This window comes from Carya illinoinensis, chromosome 3 (assembly GCF_018687715.1).
Source record: "Carya illinoinensis cultivar Pawnee chromosome 3, C.illinoinensisPawnee_v1, whole genome shotgun sequence".
In the NCBI taxonomy this organism is placed as follows: domain Eukaryota; kingdom Viridiplantae; phylum Streptophyta; class Magnoliopsida; order Fagales; family Juglandaceae; genus Carya; species Carya illinoinensis.
Window position 1 is genome coordinate 26,994,548 of NC_056754.1, and position 11,800 is coordinate 27,006,347.

The window sequence follows — 11,800 nt, forward strand, 5'->3', positions numbered from 1 at the left end:
ATGTGTGCCCTCTACCATTAGGATTGTTGGCTCTGGATACCAAATGTTAGCTCCCTGATCGAGTATTTCCTTCTAGTGAGAGAAGAGTTGCTGAAAATTAAAGGAATTATAAGAGAATAGTGAATGTATATGGATGAAATGTTGTCATATATTCATGGAAATAGTTAAGGTTGTTCAAGGTAACCTAAACCTCCCATAGAGTTCTAAAAAATACAAGATGACAAATATAAGGAATTGAATCCTTTGAATGGTAGTGGTTATCCATAAAATTTTAACAGGAGTAAAGCTAGTGAGGATCAACTTTTTTATCTTCTTCTGTTGTTAGGGACTGGAGCCTTGAAGCATGCACAAGAACAAGCAGTTCGAAAAGGGCGAAGGCTTGAGGAAGTATGTTACCTTGTATTTCATATATTAGTAAACATCTTTATATTCATTTTTTCTCTTTCTATTTTCGATGTTGTTTCTTACAAATGGAATTGTGCATGTTGTTGAAGAAATGTGGGATTTTCTTGGTCAACTGGCTATTTATGTAGCATCTCAAGCTCATATACGTGCCGCCATAAATGATAGAAAAAGAGGAGAATAACGAACAGGTGTAGACAATCAATGTGAGACAGTTACCAAAAAGGTACCTTGCCACCTTACCAAAAACATACTTGATCATTTTTTCTCTTTCTATTTTTTTCGCTGTTGTTTCTTATAAGTGAAATTGTGCAGGTTGTTGAAGAAAGGTGGGGTTCTCTTGGTCAGTTGGCTATTTATGGACCATGTCATTCAGCTGCCCAATCTCGAGCTCATCTACGTGTCATAAATGATAGAAAGAGAGGGAAACAACGAACAGGTTCAAATAATCAAAGTGAGATAGTTACCAAAAAGGTACCTTGTTGCCACCTTGCATTATCCAATGCATTGCTGTTTTTTTTTTTTTTTTTTTTTTTTTTTGTCCCTTTAAATGCCATTATGTTCTATTTAAGTTTAAACTCATTGTTGTTTGCAGTGAAAATAATTAAGAAGGAATGGAGATGCTCACTTCACACCCAAGAAATAAAATAAATTTATAGACAATGATACCCTTCCAACTTGTTAACAACCGGTTTACAATTAAGGCAATCAAATTATTTTAAAATTTTATCAGTTTACAATTAATAAAATTGATAAAATTGTTTCTTTTTTACTATTTTATTTTAAATATTTTTTATTAAAAAAAGTAAAAAATACATATAATTTTACTAATATTCACTTTTTTAACTACTAAGTAAAAAAATAAAAATAAAAATAAAACACTCTTAACGGTAATTTTGAAAAATAAGATTGAGGGAACTAAGTAGCATTTTACTTTACAAAAGTATAGAAAACAATTTACATAATTATTTTATTAATTTTTTAAACTTTTTTAATATTTAAATTGTGAACCGGTGGTAAGCGAGTAGTAAGACTATCATTATTCTATAAGAAAAGGGCGGAGAGTCAACTGAGTTGCTTAAAAATGAATTAAATTGTGACTGAATTCAAACATAAATGATTCTGTTGGATATAATTTTCTGGGTTTCATATTGGATGGGACAAATTTGAGAGAGACCCGTTATTGTTTTTTCCATCCACAATGAATGAATGATTTTCTATAAGATCAATGATTCAGTTATTGGTTGCTGTTGACCCAAAATTCTACAACCGGCCCCCACTCCTAGGATATATGACAGGAACTTGTCAATGGAAAATCAGATCTTTCTGAGCTGAGGAACCAAGAAGCACATACCTTCGCATACCAAAATGATGGGAAGCACATTTATATTCATGCTTGGATTTAGACCCATCCTGAAAGAAAGGCATCAAACTTAAGTTTTGGGTTTCGCTTGGTATTTTAAATAAGGAAGTGTTGCTTACTACCTTAAATTTTTTCAACTCCAGTCACGCTTATTATATAGTTGTCATTGAAGTTGTTGATATATAAAGTACTTTTGCAGCCCTAGTAAAATTTATGACGAAGAATAGTATTACTCTCTCGGGCAAACTACTTTTGCAGCCCTCAGTTTCTCTATCAAGTGAACATATTTGACAGAGGGGAGCAACTTGTTTTTCAATCTTCATTCGGGTCAAGTGGAATATTGTGGTGTGTGCTGATCTTGCAAATCTGGATATCATCTGTCTAGTTCAATCCAAGTCCTATGAGATACAGGAAAGGAAAGAAGTTGTGGATCTTTGCAAGTGGTTTAGAACATTATTTGTAATAATTCACTTATAATTTTGCAATAATAGTCTCAATGAATTTGCTTTAGGTGTTACCTGCTCCTCTTCTAGTTTGATAATGCTTTTTGGCTTATAATGCAATAGTCATGCTTTTGTTGGAAGTTGAACTTCTACTACTACCAATTCATGATGGTTTCTTTTCCTTATCTTTTTTTTTTTTTTTTTCAACTTTTCCCCACACGTGAAGAAAAAGGGTATGAAAAGAACCAATTAAGGTGATGTGGGTATAGGCAGATGAAGAGTTTTGCTAATAGGAAAAGAATTGAAAGATAAGTGGGTGATTGGTTTTCTTAAGGCTTCAGCCTTTTAGACAAAAAACAGTGACAATGTGCCATAACTTGAAGTTATCTCCTAGATATTATGGGCCTTTTCAGGTGGTTGCTAAAATTGGTACTGCGGCATATTACCCAGTTTTTCAATGTTTCTTGTTTAAAGAAAAATTGGGGGATCAAATTACTCCTTTGCCTACACTTCCACCTCCAGACGGTGAGGGAAGTATACAACCAGAACCTGAGGCTATCCTTGAAAAGAGAATGAAAAATGTAGGTAATCATATGGCTACTGAAGTCCTTATCAAATGTTTGGGGGCACCACTTGAAGACGGTTCTTGGGAGTTTTTGTGGAAGTTGTGTAGCTTGTAACCCCACGTCGTGGGCAAGGTCCTCTAGGGGGAGGGGTGTCACAAGAGCCTTGGGGCAAGGCTTGTAAGGAAGCGGGGTTGTCATGGATGCCTTGTGGGCAATACTTTGAAGGGAAGGAGATTGTCACGGGTGAAGGCGAAAGGGAAGATGGAAGCAACGGTACTAGGAAGAAAAGATTAAGTTGGAAAACGGGACGTTTTGGGTTTCATGTGTTTCATCTATGTAATAATTGATAGACTGCGTTTTATGTGTAGCGACTTGTGTTTTGGAACTTTATGAATACAGTGCATTTAAGCATATGTAAGAACTCAACACGTGTATAAATAAACGGGAATTGTGAAGGTGAAGGAATTTGGTTGATTGTATGGAGTTGTGGGAGGTTGGGAGTTTCACGAAAATTCCCTTGTTTCGTTCTCACTCAATTCTTGAATGAATTCTTGCATTCTTGAAGTCATTCATGGTTTTCTAGTTCATTTCATTCTTTGTTTCCATGTTCTCGGTTCTAACTGGAGTAGAGGCAAAAGTTGATAGTTGACACTCGGAGATGCCTAAAAATCCAAAAGAATAACTGGAAAATTAAAATCCAGAACAAGAACAACATCGGCATAGATCGAATGGGTGTGCAAACCTGAAATGGAATCGAAAAACAGAACTTTGTAAATGGCTTAGAGATGCTGAGAGGCTCAGAGAAAGGGAAAGAGAGAGAGAGAGGCCGAAGGAGCAGTAGAGGTAGAGAGGGAGAAGGCAGAGGCTGAGCCTAAAAATAGAAAAACGTATATATTCCGAATTATATTTTTGAACAAATTTCTAATTCATTTTATTGTATTTCTTTCAATTAAAAAACAGGAAAACAGGGACGTGTGGAGGGCTTTTTTTTTTTTTTTACCACCTTATATCTTTGATCTCTCCACCAAAAAAATAAAAAATAAAACCTTAAAAGTCAATAAAATGAATATATAATATCTATATATATAATTTTTTTATCAGTTATATCTAATAAAATAAATTAATACGTATCTAACGAATAAAACATATATATCTAATAAAATAAATAAATAAATATCTAATGATAGATAAAGAAATTTTTATGTTTATTTATAATTATGTATAAATTAAAAAGAATTCAAATTGAAAAAATTTAAATTTAAAAAATCTCATTTCAGCAGTATTTATATGTTAAGAACTTGAGATAAGAAGAGATGGATTGAGAGCATTTGTAAAATCAGATGGGGCCTAGAGCTCACATAATAGAAGACATCTACAAATTTGCACCTCTCACTCTCTCTCTATCTCTCACACGCACACAGCGCACGTCTTTGACAGACAGTTCCAGATTAGTGTATTAATATATAGGATATTCTTGTGGAAAAGGGAACCTTTTGTGCTAGTGGCATCCTGATTGCTGAATCAGTTAAATATGCTGAATGGAAGATGCAGCTACAAGCAATGAGTTCTAACTGCTTCGACAGTGTCACGATGCCTGCTGAAGCTGTTTTGTCCAATCAAAAGGTTCCCAATCTTGGACAAAGCTTTTAACTGCTTCCCTTTGAACTGTAGCATGCCTCTTATGAAATTAAGGCCGAGGCTCCTCTGAAACTGTTTCTCGTCATCTATTACATGGACAAACCCCTTATATAGACCAAACTCAACATGGAAGTATGGAAAGTTTTTGGGAATTGAACCACGCAACCCCTTTTGGTTTGTATCAATGAGCTTCTTTGCATCATGTTGGCTCCATTCATCCTCGGCTTCATCAATTGCCTAAAATAAACTTCTTTTAGAAACTTGTAAAACAAATATTAAATAAATAACAAGCACTTACGGTATATTCAAAATCCGACACATTAACTCAGATATGTACACTATACAATCCATGAATCTCAAATCCAGTTTTCAATGCGATAAACATCAACTGCTAGCTTCTAATGAAGAAGCACAAGTTTCTTTTCTTAAGATAAATTGTGGAGAATGGAGATCATGCCACTTGTGAAGTTAGAACAGATGATAAAATAATTATTTTTTTATGAAATAATAACATAATTATCAAAACAGTAAAACAAGAAATCAATGGGCAAATAATGTTCCATTTTTTTTTGTTTTGGGGGGGGGTTGGTTTGCTTCAACATGACTGTTTCTCCAGCTCTGCTGACCTGCTAAAAGATTTTTCTAAGCTTTTTTTTTTTTTTTTTTTTTAAATATCTCTTCGGCTAAGTTCAAAGCAAAAAGCATCCAATTATAAAAGGTTCACATCGCACTTTCATCCCGTTATATGAGATGTAGAACAATTATTTATTACTATTGGATAATAAAGAATCAGCTAATAAAAGATCATCCAATAGCAATAAATGTGTTATATATTATATAATGAGATGAAAGTGAGATGGTGGTATAGTATATATAATTTTCCTTGCAGGAATATTAGCTGTAATTTGGTAGTTACTGAGTAAACTCTGCAGAAATTTGTGTTTGCTACTGTGGGTAATATAATTTAGGTGTTACAGCTGCAATGTACCAGCGTAAATTGTGGGCGAGGGTCTCTGAAAATATAGATATTCTTGGTGATTTATTAACTTACTAACTTACCAGACCCTGCTCCCCAAAATAATAAACAAAAACTTCAAAGCACAAAATTCAACCAAGTACAAAACAGTACCATTTTCTACAAAGAAAAAAGAACAATACCTTTTTAAAATATAAAGGAGCCTGTTTAGCAATTTCTCGAGGCAAAGGGATACACTCAATCAAATAATGGCAGCGTTGTGCCAATCCCATCACCGTTTCAAGAAACACCACATCCTTCTCTTGCTTTGCAAACATCACAATAAGGCATTTCTTGAAGTTACGAATTTCTTCCCACACATTATCCCCCACAATTCTTGTGGCCGATTCATGCTGCAGAGCAAAAAGATATGTTTCAGGGAATACAATTTTCATATCCAGGAAATTGAAAATAACAGAAAAAGAAGAAGCATGTCCATGTCCCCAAGAATGATATATATATATATATATATATATATATATATATTTTTTTTTTTAATACCACTTTGAACAGATTAACCCAACTTTCCAGATCAGGTAGACAATCCATTGCGTCTCATGGTACAAGCACATTAGACAACTGACCTCGCAAACATTATTCATTATCATTTCTGTGATTGATCAAGTAGTACGCAATTCTCCCACTCTTTTCTACCATTAGTTCAATTTTAAAGGATGGGCCTTTGATATAACACTGTGACCACACTTTCATTCTTACCTGTAGGCAAAAACCTACTTGGAAGTTAAAAGTAAACCTAGTTTAATCCACTTTATAACTTCAAGAAGGAACCAAGTTAAGCTCACCTGCAGTGGCACAATGCAGCAATGACCAGGCACTACAGGCTGCCAATGTGGCAACATCAAGTATGTGAATTGTGCAATTGACACAATAAGATGTTCTGAAGCCTTTGGATTCTCAATGCAAAAAAGGCACCTGTCTTGTTGAGTTAACAGTCGCATATTCTTCTGGGTGACATTTTGCTCATTACCTCCACCCTTCTTCTGAGCCTTTCTGCTAGGGCCATCTTCAAAATCATATTCATCATCTGCCTGACCATAAGTAGTAAACTGTTTGTTATGCATTATCTTCCAAGCTAGATGCATGTCAGCATCATCCTCATCCTTCTTTCGTTGAAAAGATCTATCCTGCATAATATATCTAGGTAAAAAAGGATATATCAATACAATGATATTACCACTACCAAGGTTACAACTAAGAAAGATATTGAATTGAGACACTGTACAGGAAATTTGAAAAAATCAATAAAAAAAAAAAGCTTTTGATGACTACATTATGAAGAAAAAGGAAAATAATCTGCTCACCCACTCACACAAGTTAAATACATCTTTGCTGGTAAAAGTTTCGTATACACAAATACTTGTGTTCTCATTAACAATGAAATTCAGAGATTCCGTAAAAAAACAACACACACACACACACAAGCCCCCCCACCCCTTCACCCCAAAAAATAAATAAAAAATCACAAGCTGCATAATTACCTGCTTGAGCTTCCTTCATTCTGCAGTCTAATTGAATTATTACCAGCATCCTCATTTGCCTTTTATCTTCATTGCTTCTTGCTAGTGAAAAGAAAGAAAAGCAACATACCTCCGATTAATCACTGAAGCATAAGCTCACACTCTTAACAACTAATTTATCATGTATAATGACTCTAATTAAGATACAATTACTTTTCCACACAAACCCAACAGTAGCCTTTTTTTTCCTTTTTGGTGGGTATAAAAGTATGCTAACATGTTAGGGCCGCCTTATCCTAGGTTTATCATTCCCAAGTAATGCAGGGAAACGTTTCAATTCATAACTTTAGTATATCAACCAGTTCAGTTCTATCAAGTCAAGGAGTGGCAACTAGGTATTGAACTGTGGAGAAGAGAGTTACAGGGGAAGGATACAATACAAAGAAAATATTCATTGGTAAGAAAAGAGCAGAAAAGTTTATAATGCAAACTGCACTATCTTACCAAAAGTTTATCGGCTTCTTCATGCTTTCCTTTCATACGAAGCTGAATTGCCTTAGCTGCCAACTGGTTTGCACTCAATGCATTATTAGCCATGCCAATACCTTCACTAGATTGCTTCATTTGAGTTTAAGCAAATTCCGTCTCCATGTTTCCCTCAACAGAACCAACAGGATCATTATTCTGATGTCGAAGAGCACTGTGCATAAAGCTCCCATCATTGGCAAACCTATTTAAGCTAGATACTGCAGCAGACATAAGGTCAGCATCCTTAGAAGACATCTTCCGCCTTCCCCACGAGAAAGAAACTTGAACTCTAGGTTTCTTCATTTTATGATAATGGAAAGGTACATCCTTCAAGTCGTGCTTGTCATGTCCCTAAGAAGCAGAAATATGTAACATGCAATCAAAAGGAATGTGATGATTATTTTCAACCCAAACAACAGTAAGTTTCAACTTAAATAAAACATAAATGAATTTAAAGGAAAAAAAAAAATAGCAATGCACCTTATTTATCTATAATAGAAGTAAATGAATCGTGACAAATAAAAAAGGTAAGGCAGCAAAGAAGGCATACATCTTTCATGCAAATAGAATATGCACGTAAAAACTTGGAAGACTGACTACTGTAGACTCCAATCTGACTTGTCAGAGCGGCAAGTCGGATTGGAGTCAGATTTGTATAATCATTAGCCCAGTTGTTCGCACAAATGGAGAATTAAAAGTAGATAGAATGAAAAAGACCCGAAGTGGAAATCTCAATGACGGTTACTTTGTGTCGGGATTCCGGAAATTAATTTTAACTGCCTTTTTGGGTCTTGGTCTCTCCCAGTAAGGCAATCACTTCGTTTTACTTGGGTGTTCGTTTCTTGCTGTTTTGCGCATTATCTCTTGGCGATGGTGTTTCTCTTGTCATGTAAAAATCGTGGGTTTTCTAGTTTGGAATTATTGCTGGTCTGGGAATTTTCTATTTGTTGGTTGGGCTTCGTATTTTGGTATGGTATCTGTTTTGATGAAGGAAGAGGATCTTACAAAAGGGTGGAGGAAACTTTCCCTTTCCGAACGTGAATCTTGGGCTGTTTCTACTGATGATGTTGGGCAGACAGCAATTTCCAGTAAAGGGGAGCATTGTCTATTGCTTAAATTGTTGACTAACAAGTATTACAACAAGGAGGCTCTAAAACTCTCATTACTTTATGGAAACTGAATCAGAGAGTTTCATTCACGGATGTGGGGTTTGATATTTTTCTGGTTTTCTTCACTGACAAAGCTGATAAGGATAGAGTATGCCGCACTAGTCCATGGTGTTTGTTTTGAAGGACTTTGAGGGTGATCTGCAACCATAAAAAATCAGAATGTCTTGTGCTCTATTTTGGATTCGCATTTATGATTTACCTTTTCATAGCATGTCGGGTAATGTTGGTCGATTAATTGAACAATCTATTGGGCATGTCGTATCTGTGGATGTTCATGAAGATGACATTTGTTTGGGTGCGTATATGCATATCCAGGTAATTATTGATGTGTTCGAACCTCTTCAGAGAGGAATATTTGCTAACATTGGTGGACCAGAACCTGTTTGGGTGAATCTTAAATATGAAAAACTTCCTAGATTTGTTATGTTTGTGGTCATCTTGGTCACAATAAAAAAGATTGCAGGTATGCAAAGAACAACTCAGAGTCGGATGATGTACACCAGTATGGTCCTTGGCTCTGTGTTTCAAAGTTACAACTCAAAAAGGATCCATCTTTAAATGTTAAACAGAATGTTCCTAGGGACTTCTCGGATAATGAAGCGCTTCATTCTCAATCTGATAATGCTGTACCAAGGATAGAGGTGGGTATGGTTTCTCCCTCGAAAAAATCTTTCTTGCCAGGACAGTTAACTTCTGGTGCAAAAATGGTGGAGAAAGAGATGGCCATTATTACTGAACCTATTCAATTTCAAAAGTTAGTCATCAGCAATTAAAAGTGTGGCTGGGCTTTGGGCGTTCATCAGATCCCAACGTTCCAAAAATTTGGAAAACACATGTTCCCTCTGTCTCAGGCCCATTACTGTCTGGTTCTACTCGGGTGTTCAACGTATGTGATTGGAGTAGAAAGTGCTTTACTTTCTTCTCAAACCCTCGCTGTTGGTGTCGCCTCTGGTCAGAGGTCTCAATTCAAATGCAAGGAAGTTCTATCTAATCTGCAACGAAATGAAGGGCAACATGATATTAGGGTTGAACCTAATTTTTCCGGTGGTGCAAAGCGGTCTTAGAAACGACGAAAGCAGAGCCATAGGAGAGGGGATGACCTACGAATACAATTATCGGTGGAAGCTGGTGTCAAGCCCCACCAATCACCATGGAACTCATCAGCTGGAACACCCACGGGCTTGGGAACCCACGGGCCGTTCAATCTCTTCAAACTCTGATTCGAAGAGAAGATCCTGATATCTTGTTCCTCCAGAAAACAAAATTAGTTAAGGTAATTTTGAATTCTTTAAATTTATGTTAAATTTCTCTGGTTATATTGGTGTTGATTGTGATGGTTGGAGTGGAGGTTTCGGACTTTTTGGAAGTATGATGTCAATTTAGAGCTTTGTAGTTATTCAAAACGTCATATTGATGCGTGGATTGTTGATCTGTTATCTCATGTCAAGTGGCAACTCACTGGTGTTTATGGTCATCCTCAGGCATCTCGACAAGACACAGGTGTTGAATTTGTTGGAATCTCAACACTCTTTTGATTGTGCATCATCGCTATGTTTTGGTGATTTTAATGAAATTCTTATGCAAGATGAGAAACTAGGAGGGGCTTATAGGCCTATTAATCAGATCATGGCATTTCGTAATTTTATTGATCATTGTCAGTTAATTGATTTGGGATTCTTGAGTTTTCCTTTCACATGGTGTAACCAGAGAGAGGGTGGGGATAGAATATCTGAATGGTCAAACCGTTTTTTGGAAACTGCTGAATGGGTAGAGTATTTCCCTAAAGCCTCTGTGAAACATCTTCCAACCGTTATTTGGTTGGAATTGCAGCAAAGCTTTTGGTCGTAAACCTTTTCGTTTCGAAGCTATGTGGGCTCGTGCTCCTGATTGTAAGGATGTTTTAAGGAGGAGTTTGAATTTTGATAGGGGAAGTGATATTGTTTCATCCGTGCTCTCATCTATTGCTGATTGTAGCCATAATTTCAGAATGTGAAACAAGGACTGTTTTGGATCTCTACAGCTTCAAATTCGTGACAAACAAGAACGATTGCGATATATGTATGATTTCTCAACTTGATCTCCTGAAATAGGGAGATTCATGAACTTCTAGAGAAAGGGAAGAGATTTTGCGGAAACAGTAATCTAAGGTCTAGTGGTTAAGTGATGGTCATCGGAATACTAAATATTTTTGTTCAAAGGATTCACAAAGATTTGAGTGAAATTGAGTTAATGGTATTCTTCGAGCTGATGGTCGTTGGTGTGAGAATGAAGAGATGAATGCCGAGATTTTGAGACATTATACTGAGGTTTTCTTCAGTCAGTTCTGGCCCAGAAAGTAATTTACTGTCTCTCATACAGTCCCGTGTCACGGATGATATGAATCTTTCTTTAAATGTTGAATTCCAATCGGCTGAGGTCTTGAAGGCATTGAATCAAATGCATCCTTATAAATCTCCAGGACCAGATTGTATGTCTCCCTTTCTCTATCAACATTATTGGCATTTGGTGAGGGGTTACTGCTGCTGTTTTAAATATTATAAATTCGGGTCAATTACCTGCTGATTTGAATCATGGATTTATTGTTCTTGTTCCAAAACTGAAGAATCCTAAGAAGGTTGGAGATTATAGGCCTATAACTTTGTGTAACGTGATTTATAAGCTAATTTCTAAGGTGTTGGCCAACTGATTGAAGTCCATCTTACCGTTTATTGTTTCTGAAAATCAAAGCACCTTTGTTCCAGATTGGCAAATAACAGATAATGTTCTAATTGCTTCTGAAATTCTTAATTTCTTACATCATAAAACTAAGGGGAAGAAAGATTTTATGTCGATCAAACTTGACATGAGTCAGGCCTATGATAGAGTGGAATGGTCTTTTCTTGTAGTTGTTATGCGTCGGATGGGATTTACTGAAAAGTGGGTTTCTTTGATGAAGATGTGTATCTCTACTGTTTCTTATTCAGTTTTAGTGAATGGGTTTCTCATGGAACTATTATTCCTTCTCAGGCCTACGTCAAGGGGATCTTCTATCCCCCTATCTTTATCTATTTTGTGTAGAAGGATTGGTTGCTTTATTGAAGAAGGCTGCACATGACTGATGTTTAAAGGGTATTCAGTGATGTAGGGGCTGCCCACGTATCAATAATCTCTTCTTCACTAATGATTGTATTTTATTTTGTCAAGCTACACTTCAAGATA

At 36.0% G+C, this 11,800-nt stretch overlaps 1 pseudogene; it reads right to left on the reverse strand.

The window, feature by feature from the left end:
• Positions 1-4,359: 4,359 nt before the first annotated feature.
• On the reverse strand, positions 4,360-7,736 carry LOC122304673 (annotated as a pseudogene).
• Positions 7,737-11,800: the final 4,064 nt, after the last annotated feature.